Source organism: Lontra canadensis, unplaced genomic scaffold, assembly GCF_010015895.1.
Source record: "Lontra canadensis isolate GAN:19392208 unplaced genomic scaffold, GSC_riverotter_1.0 scaffold22, whole genome shotgun sequence".
Lineage (NCBI taxonomy): Eukaryota > Metazoa > Chordata > Mammalia > Carnivora > Mustelidae > Lontra > Lontra canadensis.
In genome coordinates, this window is record NW_022631016.1 from 7,347,149 (window position 1) to 7,359,472 (window position 12,324).

A 12,324-nucleotide genomic window follows, 5' to 3' on the forward strand; every position below is an offset into this window, starting at 1 on the left:
AAGTGGGTGAACTCCAGGAAAGAGTAGAAGGTGGTATTGATAGGAGTTGGCAACTGGAAGAGGAAGGGAAACAGTCAATGAGAATCACAATGGCTTTGGACAACTGGGTGGATGATAGCCATTCAATAAAGTACGGAGTATGAGATACTGTGGTTGAGTGTGAGATATGTCACAGCTGGGCATATAAACTGAGTCCTGATTTGGACATGTTGTATTTGTAATGGGAGGTGATTGTTGTAGATAATCATAAGTAATTAGATATATCAGCCTGCATCTCAAGGGAGAAATTTTGTTGGCAACAAAGATTTGCAGATGGAGGTCAGTAAGTATGATAGTGCCTGAGGTAAGTGCATGGATTGAGAATTTAGTGAAGAACTCCAAGGAACACTATTTTTAAGGAGCAGGTCAGCAGAGGAATCTACACAGAGACTAAGTCCGTAGCCAGAGAGAAAGAAAACCAGGAGAATTCAGTGTTATGATAGCTAACAGGGAAAATTTCAAAATGGTGGGCATAATCCAAAGTTCCAGAGGCTGCTGAGAGGTGCAGCAAGGTAGAAGCATGAGCCTTGGATTTTCCAAAACAGATACCATTGGGGACCTGAGTGAGAATATGTTTAGTGGAATAGTGGGGACAGAGATCAGCCCAAAGTTTGTTGAGGGGTGAGTATAAGGTGAGGATGTAGGGAAAACAAGTGAGACACCCCTCTCAAGAAGCTGGACTAAAACAGAGAAGCAAGAGATGGGATGGTAGGGAATTGTTGGAAAATTTGTTTTAAAGAGAGGAAAGTGTTAATCTGAAGAAGGCAGTGGAGAGGATAAAATTGACCATTCAGATCATCAAGGAGACAACGAGTGTCAGAACAGAGATGGAGAGACATGCTATGGATGGTGATACAAGACATGTCTTCCACTGTAACAGTGGGCAGGGGGAGGAAATGATGGATCTAGACGGTTGCAGGTGAATTTCTAGGTTTGATGAAGGAAAATGGAAGCAGTTGCTATCTGCCAGCTTTTTATTCTTCTGTTAAGTAGACGATAAAATTACCTAAATGGTTAATTTTGAAAAGAGAGGTATTCCAGAATATAAACCAAATTTTCAAAACAAATAAATCCAAGGGTCTCAGGTGATATCATCTCAGCATACATTTGAATTTTCAAAAACCATAATCCAGTGGTCTGATGTAGTTTCAAAGGGGATTCCAAACATATGGGAGATTCAGCATTACGGAAGAGCTCATTCATAACGCTCAGAAAAAAATTCTTAAACTCCTCTACTCCTCTGTAGATCTCTCATGCCCATAGCTTCTCCAGAGCTTCTCAAATATCAGACACTAAAAATGCCTCCCCTAATCCAGCCTGGGGCAACTTTCCTTAGCCTCCTCCCATTTCCTGCTTTTTAGCTTTCAATTATGAAAATAAACTGAAGCTCTTGAATGAAATCTTTCTTTCTCTCCCTTACTTCTCAAGCTTTCTTCTTTCTATCCATTCTCCAGATTCCAAGATCTGTATCATGGAAGGTTCAGGCACAGGTCTGACAGGTATAGAGTTTTTCCCGGAAGACTAGGATATGAATGCAAAAAGAATGAACAGAGAGAAAGAGCTCACACATTATTAAATTGTGGCCCACCGTCTGATCAATAGGACAATAGCTGCTCTTGTAAAATGTGATGTTAATGTTGGAGAACGGCCCAGCACGTTCATTCTCACTGGAGTGTAGACCCCAGTGCTGAAGGCTTCCTCCAAAGAAGGACCCAGGTTAAGTGGATAAAAGGGTGATCAATAACTCTGAAAAATTGACCATGGCACAGTGCTGTGGCTGACACTCGACAAAATTTGAATTATTGATCGTGCACAGAATATGCATATTTTAGGCATTAAATCTTCAGGTACTGAAAGGTTCCAAAAGGCATGAATGAGAACATTGACTGCATGACTCATTGGAGACTTGAGGTGTCATCGAGCCAGTAACAATAGCCCCGTGTGGGCTAATGAAGCTTTCGTAAATCCACAGAGAAACAAGGAGATGCATTTCACTCCTCCACCCAGGCACTGAAGGAATTCTTGTCTTTGCACATTAACAAGAAGAACATCAAAACTCCTCCCCAGTGAAGCACCGATTTGGAGAGGTTGGCTTAACAGTCAAGTGCAAACAACAACAAAATCTCGTTTGTTGAACATGACAAGAGCATTTCCTGCTCATGCAATGACATTGGTGGAGCCAGCAACCCTTCAGGACCCCTGTCCTGCACAGCGGGGAGTGGGGGGTGCTCAGCATTCCAGCTGCTGTGAACCTGAGTCCCCCTAATGGCTGCTGCAGGGGAAGAGGGCACCAAGGGTTTCTCTGCTGGGCATCTCCCTTTGCCCTTCCAGACCCCTATCCCAGAACCCTCTAGCCTGTTCTGAGTCACAGAAGTCTGCTCTGTGGGATCATGTCCTCATCAAACTTGACCAATGGGGAATGCCAGCAGCATATCCAAGGGCAAAACTTGAGAGACAGCAGGTGTAATTCCTCTACTTCCTCTCCATGGCGTCATAGTAGCCTTCTGCATCCCTCTTCCAACCACCAGACCTTGCTCTCTCTTTCCCTCTCTATGTTCTGGTAACTGCCCCCTTCTCTTGCCTCTTTAAGCCTACATGCTGTAATGCCTCCCCAACGTCACCAGACCCAGAGTGTACCACCATCCCTTGTTGCTTTCCTAAAACCCAGCCCGCACCTTTGCAAACACCATTGCAAACTTAAAATCCAGCCCACCCTTTATGGAACTCTTTTCCATTACCCAGATTTTAAATGCTTTGTTCTGAAAATGACCCTCGTCACTTTCTCTTGAAATCATGGACCAGACATGTCCTGCTTAACCCCTACAGGACTGGGAAGTTTCTTCTTCTCAATAACCAAGAGAAAAAAAGAACCTAATATTGGTGAAGACCAGAAGTCTCTACCACAGAGGCCCGGCAATAGATGTAACATAATTTACGTGATAATTAGGGAGAAAATGGTCACTTTGCCACTTTCATCATTAGAAACAACATATAACTTAACTCATCATAATTCCTTTTCGGTGTGACTGCAGACAGTTGGAGCACTTCCAAAAGCAGTGATCAAACACAAAATTACCAAATTAACCCCCTAACTGGCAATCAGATTGAGATAGTTGTTTCCTCTCAGGTTAGAGAAGATTGCCCATTAGCTCTTCAGAAGCATAAGCAGGACAAGTCACAGGCCTTATGCAATATTGATAGGATGTATCCTCCCATATAAAATGCCATAGCATAGCTTTCAATGAGCTATTATACAACTGTCACAGACAGCCAGAAATACATGCTATCTTTTTTTTTTATTATTCATTTTTAAAAATTTCTTTTCAGTGTTCCAGAATTCATTGTTTATGCACCACATGCTATCTTTAAAATATTTTGTCTGCTGATTCATCAAAACAACCCAACACCCAACACCAAATGGTCCAGAAATGCCGAGTGTGTGCTGGGTGACAAGAGTTGTGCTGGACTCCGGAACCCAGTCCATGCTCTTCAGGAACTGGCTGGGTGCCCGGGACCATATTGAGCTGTTTTCTTACATATAAGTTGAGGCAACTAGCTTAAGGGCTTTTTAAACCAAGATCTAGGAATATATCTCATGAGTTCTGGTAAAACTTGGCAAATTTTGGAATATGTTTGCATATGTATTTTTTTTTACATTAAAGATTCACAGTTTTCATAAGACGCCAAAATATTCCTTACCTCTCCCTCAAGAAAAAGCTTACAAAGTGGGATAGATGGTTTTCAATGATTTTTCCAGACCTAACGTTTGGTAATCCTGTGGTCATCTCTGGTCAATATATTTGTCCAATGAGAACACATAATACATTCTCCGGAAACAATGAAATTGTCTTAGTATGGAGACTCAGCATACAGTTGGTGCTCAGTAGAGGTGTGTAAATCTGAATCTGGATCTTGTTTCTCCTAATTTTTGAGTGTGTCATTTTAGAAGGTTATAGAAACATCCAATATAAATGGTCTTTTCTTGTTTTTTTTCAATTATTTACTCAATAACGAGCCCCTCACTTGTTCTACATTCTGCATTTTCATTTTATCCCTGTGCCTCTATACAAGTTAAGAAGTTCACAGTAATTTCCTACACATGAAGGTAGAGGACACATTCTAGTTAAGCAGCTCAATTTTGAGCCAAGATCCTAAAATGCGTATTTTAATAACTAGTCATTGTTCTGCCCAAACTCTTCTCCAAAGAACAAACTTTACAATGGTTATGAGCAACACTTAATGGACTAAATTTTCTAACTTCAGTGTCCTGCGGTCCCTAAGCCACCAGCTCTCAGTGTCACTGTCCAGTTGCTTTAATTAACCATAGGTTCAGTTTTGCTTACATTCTAATTGGGTCCTTGACTAATTGTGCATTAAATACTTGGCAGAACACCGCAGACAATCTTAGAAAGCCTTCATTCCTCCCAATGTCAATCTGGGAAAACTTCAGATGTCAGAATATAACAGTTTGTAGTTTCCCATGGAAACAAAGGAAAGAGGGTAAGATTTTAGGAGACTCCCACACAGGATCAGGACCCATGGGCATACATTCGAGACTGGAAATGCTTTCTTTACAGTCTCTCCTCTCTGGCTCGATTTTCCTCTTCCCTGTTTCTCTACTCACCACATGAATGTTGACCTTCCTGTCACAGCTTCAAGCCTTTCGTTTAATACCCTTTTGGAGGTTTTCTGCTTTGTTTTACTTTTTGCTTGAACACAGAACTCCCATTGGGGATTCTTCGTTAAAATATCATCTATAAAATCGTGTCCAGTATCGTCTTCCTGTAACTTCCACTTTATGTTTTAAAGTGGATCTGGATGAGCCATTGGACTGGTCAGGTGTGTTAATTCCAAAGCTGATAACTCCTTACCCCAATCCTGCAAGCCTCAAACCAGAATTATTGACAGAGTGCTCAAAGCATGGACTAACATGCAAATTCCCTGAGCTGGTTGGGATTGGGTGAGCGATATGAACCAGACAGAATCACCATCTTATGATTTAGGACACCAGACTCCTCCAGGCTGGCCTCTGATTCCCTGTACAAACAGCCCATTACCTGTAGGCCCCTGTTTACTTATAAAGGGCCAAAGGATCATCTTTCAAAAGGATCACTTTCAAATTCAAGAAGTCATAACTGTTGCATGAATATTAAATGGACAGGGTGTGCCTGGGTGGCTCAGTTGGTTAAGCATCTGCGTTCATCTCAGGTCACGATCTGCAGGTCCTGAGATCAAGCCCCACATCGGGCTCCCCACTCAGCGGGGAATCTGCTTCTCCCTCTGCCTCTCACACCACCCTCATGCTCTCTCTCAAACAAATAAATAAAATCTTTAAAAAAAATATGAAGGGATATATTTATCGGACTCAAAGAAGAATGTGAAAAACGGATCTATCTGAAACATCCAAAATACTGAAATGAATTTCTGATAGATGCAAAATGAGGCATAAAACGTAATCTTTGTAATGATGTTTGGATCATTTCTTTTCTCAGGGTAGAAATCAATTGTCTCACCATCAGACAAAATTAATTTGCATTTCTTGTAGTTTGGTGCAAGTAACAGAGCTGCGGTATAAGCTAGTAAAAAGGCAATAAAGGGACAGCCCCCTATAGAATGACATAACCCTGGAGGATCTGCCAGACAATTTCCAGAATTCTGTTAAAATGACAATCTGTAATGTACTGCCCATTTCAAAGGCTTTCAAAAATTTTCCCAATCAGCTTGCCCTGGAGATCATAAACACTGTCTCCTAGAATCACGCTCCATCACAAAAATGCTGGTCTCATTAGGTTTGGCCTGCTTATTTCCATGGCTGTTGTGGGAATGCTAATTAACCATATATTTGCTTTGTAAATTGAGACCCATGCCATTCTGAGTTATTACCAAGGCCACAGAATTAAATCCTGTGTGGACATTTTCATAAGGAGATGGAATTTTATCTTTTAAAGATGGAATTTATCTTTTGCTATCCTGAAGTCAGGAAACCAGGTCCAAGAAACTGTCCACCGGATGTCACTTACGGCACCTGCAAACTTGGGTGATTTCTGCCCTTCAAGGTCCCTCAGACTTGCCGGGGTTCTTGGCCTGACAGGACCTGACATTCCTCACCATCAGTGAGGCCTGGACCTTAAGCTACATTAACCCTGAAAAATATACTTTTTTCTTGAGAGTTAGTTGTTATTCCCAATTAAATCAGAATTCTTTTCAAACATGACACTCCTTCAGTGGCCTTTCTTGCCCGTTCAATTATTCCAGTCAGATGGTAGATAGCTTTATATTAAATCCAGCTAAATAACTATTTTTCCATGAGAAGTAAAGGGAGCTGATAAGAGATGGCAAATTTGGAGGGAGAAGTGGGAATCGGATATCATTTAAAAATGTCTCCCTTCCCTTTCCAAAAGAAGAGAGTTCTTAACTAAATGTCCTTAGGAATGATTCAGAAAGAAAGAGAAAGTGCTTCCTAATATACATACATAAAAAGAGCATTGAACAAAACATCAACAAAATTCTGAGCAACTCATCACAACAAAATTTTTGTCATTGGTTCCTTCGTCTTCTGGTTCTGTTGAATCAAGGCTGGCCAGCCTGTTTTCAGGAAGCCATCTGCTTCTAGACCAGGAAGAAACCAGGAGCCCCTGCCTCAATCTGGTGGTACAGTTCGATGATATCTAAACAATATCTGCTCAGAAACCTCTTCCTAGGTGTCTCTACTTAGAAGCATCCATAGTTCAAAGTACCTGCTATCCTCCTTTCCTCCAAAGATCTAAAACTAAAGACAAAACTGCTGGCCTGTACCTTATGAGAAGGCCTTCAAGCAGGCAAGCGCTGGAATAAAGCAAAAATTATCTACATTTAACAAATACTTAATGATTGTGGTTCATTTATTATTGTCATCAATAATACCAGAATATGGCAGGATAAACTCCCTATCGGAGTACAATGCATAATTAGTTCAGAAGGGTTTGATCAATGTGTCCCCTGAGAGTAAAACCAGCCCCGAGAGTCTTCTCATAAGGCACAGACTTTCTGAAATATTTATATTAATAACATCACACATCAACAAACGCAAGCAAAGGCTACACATCTCTTCTAATTTGACGAGTTTTTCCCTGTAGCTCTTGTAATAGCGTTGAACTAATTTAAGAGAGACCTAACACATTAAACAAACTTAATTATTTCTAGTATTTCTCTTTTTATATGGTAAAAACTAAATCTTCGTGATTGCTCTGAGCTTTTGGGAAATCTCAAAGATAGTTTTAGGTGTAAAAGATATCCTGAAATTTTCTTTTATTTTTTTTCTAAATATAGGATCCAGGCTTGGTGAAGGAAAGTCAAAAGAGTTGTCAGAGGAGAGCCGGGGCACTTGATTTTGGTTGAATCATTGGTGTCTGAGAACCAACTGGATGGTGACCTATTTAATCAAAGTGACAACAAAATATTTTGAAATACACATAAAAGGTAATACACTCATAAAAACCTTAGCTCTTTCACAAGTGAGAGAACTTTGTTCTTTGGATTCTTCTTTTTAAACAATCAAGGACATAATAAAGTCAACATAAAGCACAGAAAATTGTTCTAGTAGGCCCAGGTTCTCTGCTACGTAGACAGATTTTACAGAAAGTAAAGAATACTCTTTCATCTTGTAAATAACGGTATTAATCAGCAAACCGTGAAACAAACCCATCAAAAATGAGCCAACTTAGCTAAAATTTTAACTTATTTTAAGCCTTCTTTTCAGATTCAGCTGTTATAAATCAAGACGAATAAAATTTATTTTCCAGGCCTTGTCTTTCGCAAAGCTCTTCTGTGTTCTAGAACAAACAGACTCTATAGTAGAACAAAATTATTTTTTTCCTGATAAAACAAAGCCACATATCCACTTGCATTTTTCTATCCTTATTGCTTATAGTGTAGTCTCAACCATGTAAATTAATTATAATTTGGACCAATGTGAAAATTTCCTTCTTTCACAGAGAAAATTAGGGGGTATATGATTGAGAGCCGACTGTCATTTTGCAGTGTTTAAGCAGAATAACACAGCTTGTGAATATGTTTAAAACACTTTCTACACCCACACCCAACCCTTTTATACCCTCTTAAAGTGGTAAAAGTGAACCTGTTTAGTAACATGACCCAAAGATAGTATAGAGAAATGTGAAGCTTGAAGTTATGCTTAAACATTAATATTTCAGGATTCCATATTACATAGAAAATATCAAGGTATCCAAGAATTATCCATTAATTAGCTCAATTTAATATTAGCTTAAGACTTTAAATTACCTGAAGACCTTGGAAATTATGTTTAAGCTGACACACTACAAAACATAATTACTATTGATATAAAAAGTTTGTTAGAATAATGACTCAATTTAGTTAAGCACAAATTATTTTTTGTAATCTTTAACAATGTGTAGGAGTATTTTTAGCTTATTTGATCATGAAACCTTCAGAATTTAAGGAAGTTCAGACTGACTATTCTCCTCATGAATGAAAACCAACCAAGTAAAGTAACACATGTGCTTACATACCGTTAATACCAACAAATCAGACAAAACATAGATTTATTTTTGAAAACCATAACAAGTAAACCAGTCCAGTTCACCAAAGCTTTATCTTACTTATGTAAACATGGGTTCTTAAAATGTTTCTGATGCAGCAGAATAATCATTTTAGCTGTAACTCTTTTAAATTATTAGAAATTCAATTTCATTACTTTGGGGGAAGATTCAGGAATATTTTATCTATATAAGTGTATACTTATTTCAATAAATGATCAGAAGAGAGCTCTTTTAAGACATGGAAACAACCTAATTTGTTAATATCCTCTGGAGACAGGTGGTGGGGGGCGGGGAATCCTACTAACACAAGAGGAAGAAGCCCTTCTCAATTACATACTTGGGCACATAAACATACAAGAAACATCGAGAAGGTGTAACTTCGGTTCTACAATATCAGCCTCAGGTCTAAAGTAAACACAGCCACACAAAACCTCTGTGGCCTCAATCTCAAAGAGTTGTTCTCCTTCCCAGAAAGTCTTAACTGGTTAGAGCTCAGAATAGACAAACACGAAGGGTGAAAAAATGAAATCTCTGATTGTCTGTCACCCAGCAGAGAGAGATCCCTACCCTCTACCTGTAGAAATCAACAAACTGTAGATGGTAGAACCAAATTTCTGTCACTGCTGTCTCTCCAGTGGGGAGTAACTTAGCACCCACCTGGCCATCTGTGTGCCAGAAACGAAAACCAAACACTGCATCAGGGAAAAGGGATAAAATAAAACAGAACATCCACAATGGTAAAGTTTAAGTCACTTTGAACTCAGACAGGAAACGAAGAACAAATCCATACAGGTTTGAATGGGCCATGACGTTCACCACTCCACCAACAGAGTTTGTCAGGTAATCCTCATATCTAAATGGCACCTCCAGGAGCACCTGGGTGGCTCAGTCGTTAAGCGTCTGTCTTCAGCTCCGGTCATGATCCCGGGTGCTGGGATCAATACCCACATTGGGCTCCCTGCTGAGCGGGAAGCCTGCTTCTCCCTCTCCCACTCCCCCTGCTTATGTTCCCTTTCTGATTGTCTCTCTCTCTCAAATAAATAAATAAAATATTTAAAAAAATAAAAATAAAAAAATAAATGGCACCTCCAAACTAGTAAAGAATAATCCAAATGGTAAAATCATGACTCTCGTACAAACATAAACAGGAGTGAAAGAGTTGGTTTTTCTCATCAATTAACAAGGGAACTCTGAGAGTAAGTACCTATGCCTTGAATGTTCAGCCAGATTGGTGAGCCACAAAATTTTGCACAGTTTCATCTAGTTGTAGCTACTGGGAATGAAGATGTCAAAGCAGGCAGGGATAACCACATTCCCTTACCCTACCGATGAAACATCATATCTATTACACACTCTTTGCAATTTCAACAGTCATTGAAAACATTCATTATATAAAATTTGACTTGTACAATTGTCAAAATACATTCAAAACTTGACTAATAAGTTGGATGATCCAGCTGAACCATCATCACCAGTGATCTGAAGTAATGCGCCACTGTACTGGGGGGCTGAAATCCCAGGCTTGGTTTCCAGCACTGACATGGACCAACTCTGCATGGCCAACTCTAGACGTCCAGTATCTCATTCATAAAATGAAGGGTCAGGATGGATGGCCTCTGAGGGTCTTTCTGGCTCCAAGGTCAATGGCAATGTTGTCAGCGAAAGATCATTAGGCAACTGCATTGTATTCGTCTGGGCGCCTCTACAATTAATAAATTTCTGGCCTCCGCCACAGACACAAACAGAATTTGGGTGGGAACCAGGAATCTGTGTTTTAATCATCTCCACATTATTTTTACACAACTGAAGTTTGAAAATCTCTAGTGTATAGGGTTTTTTCCTGGGAAGAAAACAGCTATGACTAAAAAATAGTTATCGAATTGTTCTGGTAAATAGTACACTACCCACTGCCTTTAGAACAAAGGTCATCCACACTGAAATTTGTCTGAAATAATGTTGAGAATAAACCAAGTTGTCGCTATTTTAATAGTGGAAGTTTGGGGGGCACCTGGATGGCTCATTTGTTTAAGTGTCCAACTCTTGATTTTAGCTCAGGTCATGATGTCAGGGTGATGAGATCGAGCCCGTGTCAAGCTCTGTGCTGAGCATGGAGCCTGCTTAAGATTCTCTCCCTCCCTCTGCCCATCCCCTCCAACTCATGCTCACTCTCTCTCATAAAAAATCAACAAAAATGGTAGTTTTCTATGATACATGGCTCACTATACCTGTCATAAGATTTGGACTGTATGCTCGGCCCCACTAAAGAACAGTTGTGAATAAATGTGCAGTTCCCTGTGCTCAGCCACAGTGCCTTTTGCTTCCTTCTTTCTTAGAAATGGTTTTAAGACAATCAATAAAAACAAGTGCTGTTTTTTTTGAAAAGACCAATAAATTGGATAAGCCCCTCACCACACTAACCAACTCAAAGAGAAGACATAAATTGTCTATACAGAAATGAAAGAGGGGCCATCACTACTGATCCCGTGGATGTTAAAAAGCTAATAAAATCATGTTATGAATAATTGTATGCCCACATATTTTATAACTTAGGTGAAAGGGAGCAATTCCTTAAAAAACACAAACTACTAATACATATATGAGAAGTAGTTTGGGTAAGCCTATATTTGTTCTTAAAAGTTAGATTAATCATTAATAACCTTCCAAAACAGAAAGCACCAGACCTAGATTGGTTCACTGGTGAATTACACCAAGCACTTAAGGAAGAAATAATGCTAATTCTCTGAAAACTCCTCCAGAAGATAAAAGTCAAGGGAATACTTATTAACCCACGCTATGAGTCCAGCATTATCATGATAGCAAAACCAGACAAAGACGTTACAAGAAAAGAATACCACAGACCAATATCTCTCATGAACACAGGCTGAAAAATCCTCAACAAAATATTACCAAATAAAATCCAAAATTGTGTAAAAAGAATTGTACTCTACAACCAAGTGGAAATATTTCCATTATGCAATGCTGCTTTAACATTAAAAAAGCAATCACTGGAGAACTGGGTGTGATGCATAAACAATGAATCTTGGAAAACTGAAAAAATAATGTTTAAAAAAAAAAAGGAATCATTGTAATCCACCACATCAACAGGTGAAAGAAGAAAAATCATGTCAGTTGATACAAAAAAGCATGTGACAAAATTCAACATCCAATCATGATAAAAACTCTCAGCACACTGAAAAGAAAGAGGAACTTCCTCAACTTTATTTTAGGACATTTCCAAGTCAACAATACAACAAACCAGTAGCTAACATCATACTTAATGGTGAGAGACAGGATGCTTTTCCCTTGAGATCAGGGAAAAGGCAAGATGTTCTTTTGTACCGTTCTTATTCAACACTATACTAGAAATCCTAACAGTGCAATAAGACAAGAAAGAGAAATAATAGTTATATATATATATATATAACTATTATTTCTCTCTCTATATATATAATATATATATATATATATAATTCCATATATATATATGGAAGAAAGAAAACTGTCTTTATTCACAATATGATCGTCTAAATAGAAAATTCCAAAGAATGTACAAAATAACTCCTGGAGCTAATAAGAGAAGATAACAACGTCATGGGATAGAAGGTTAATACACAAAAGGCAATTGCTTTCTTTTAACTGGTTTCTCTTTCACTAGGGAAAAATGTTGACCCAAAAAAGTGGGCACTGCTCCTCTGAGAAGGCTGTGGCCAAACTGAGGAGAAAATAA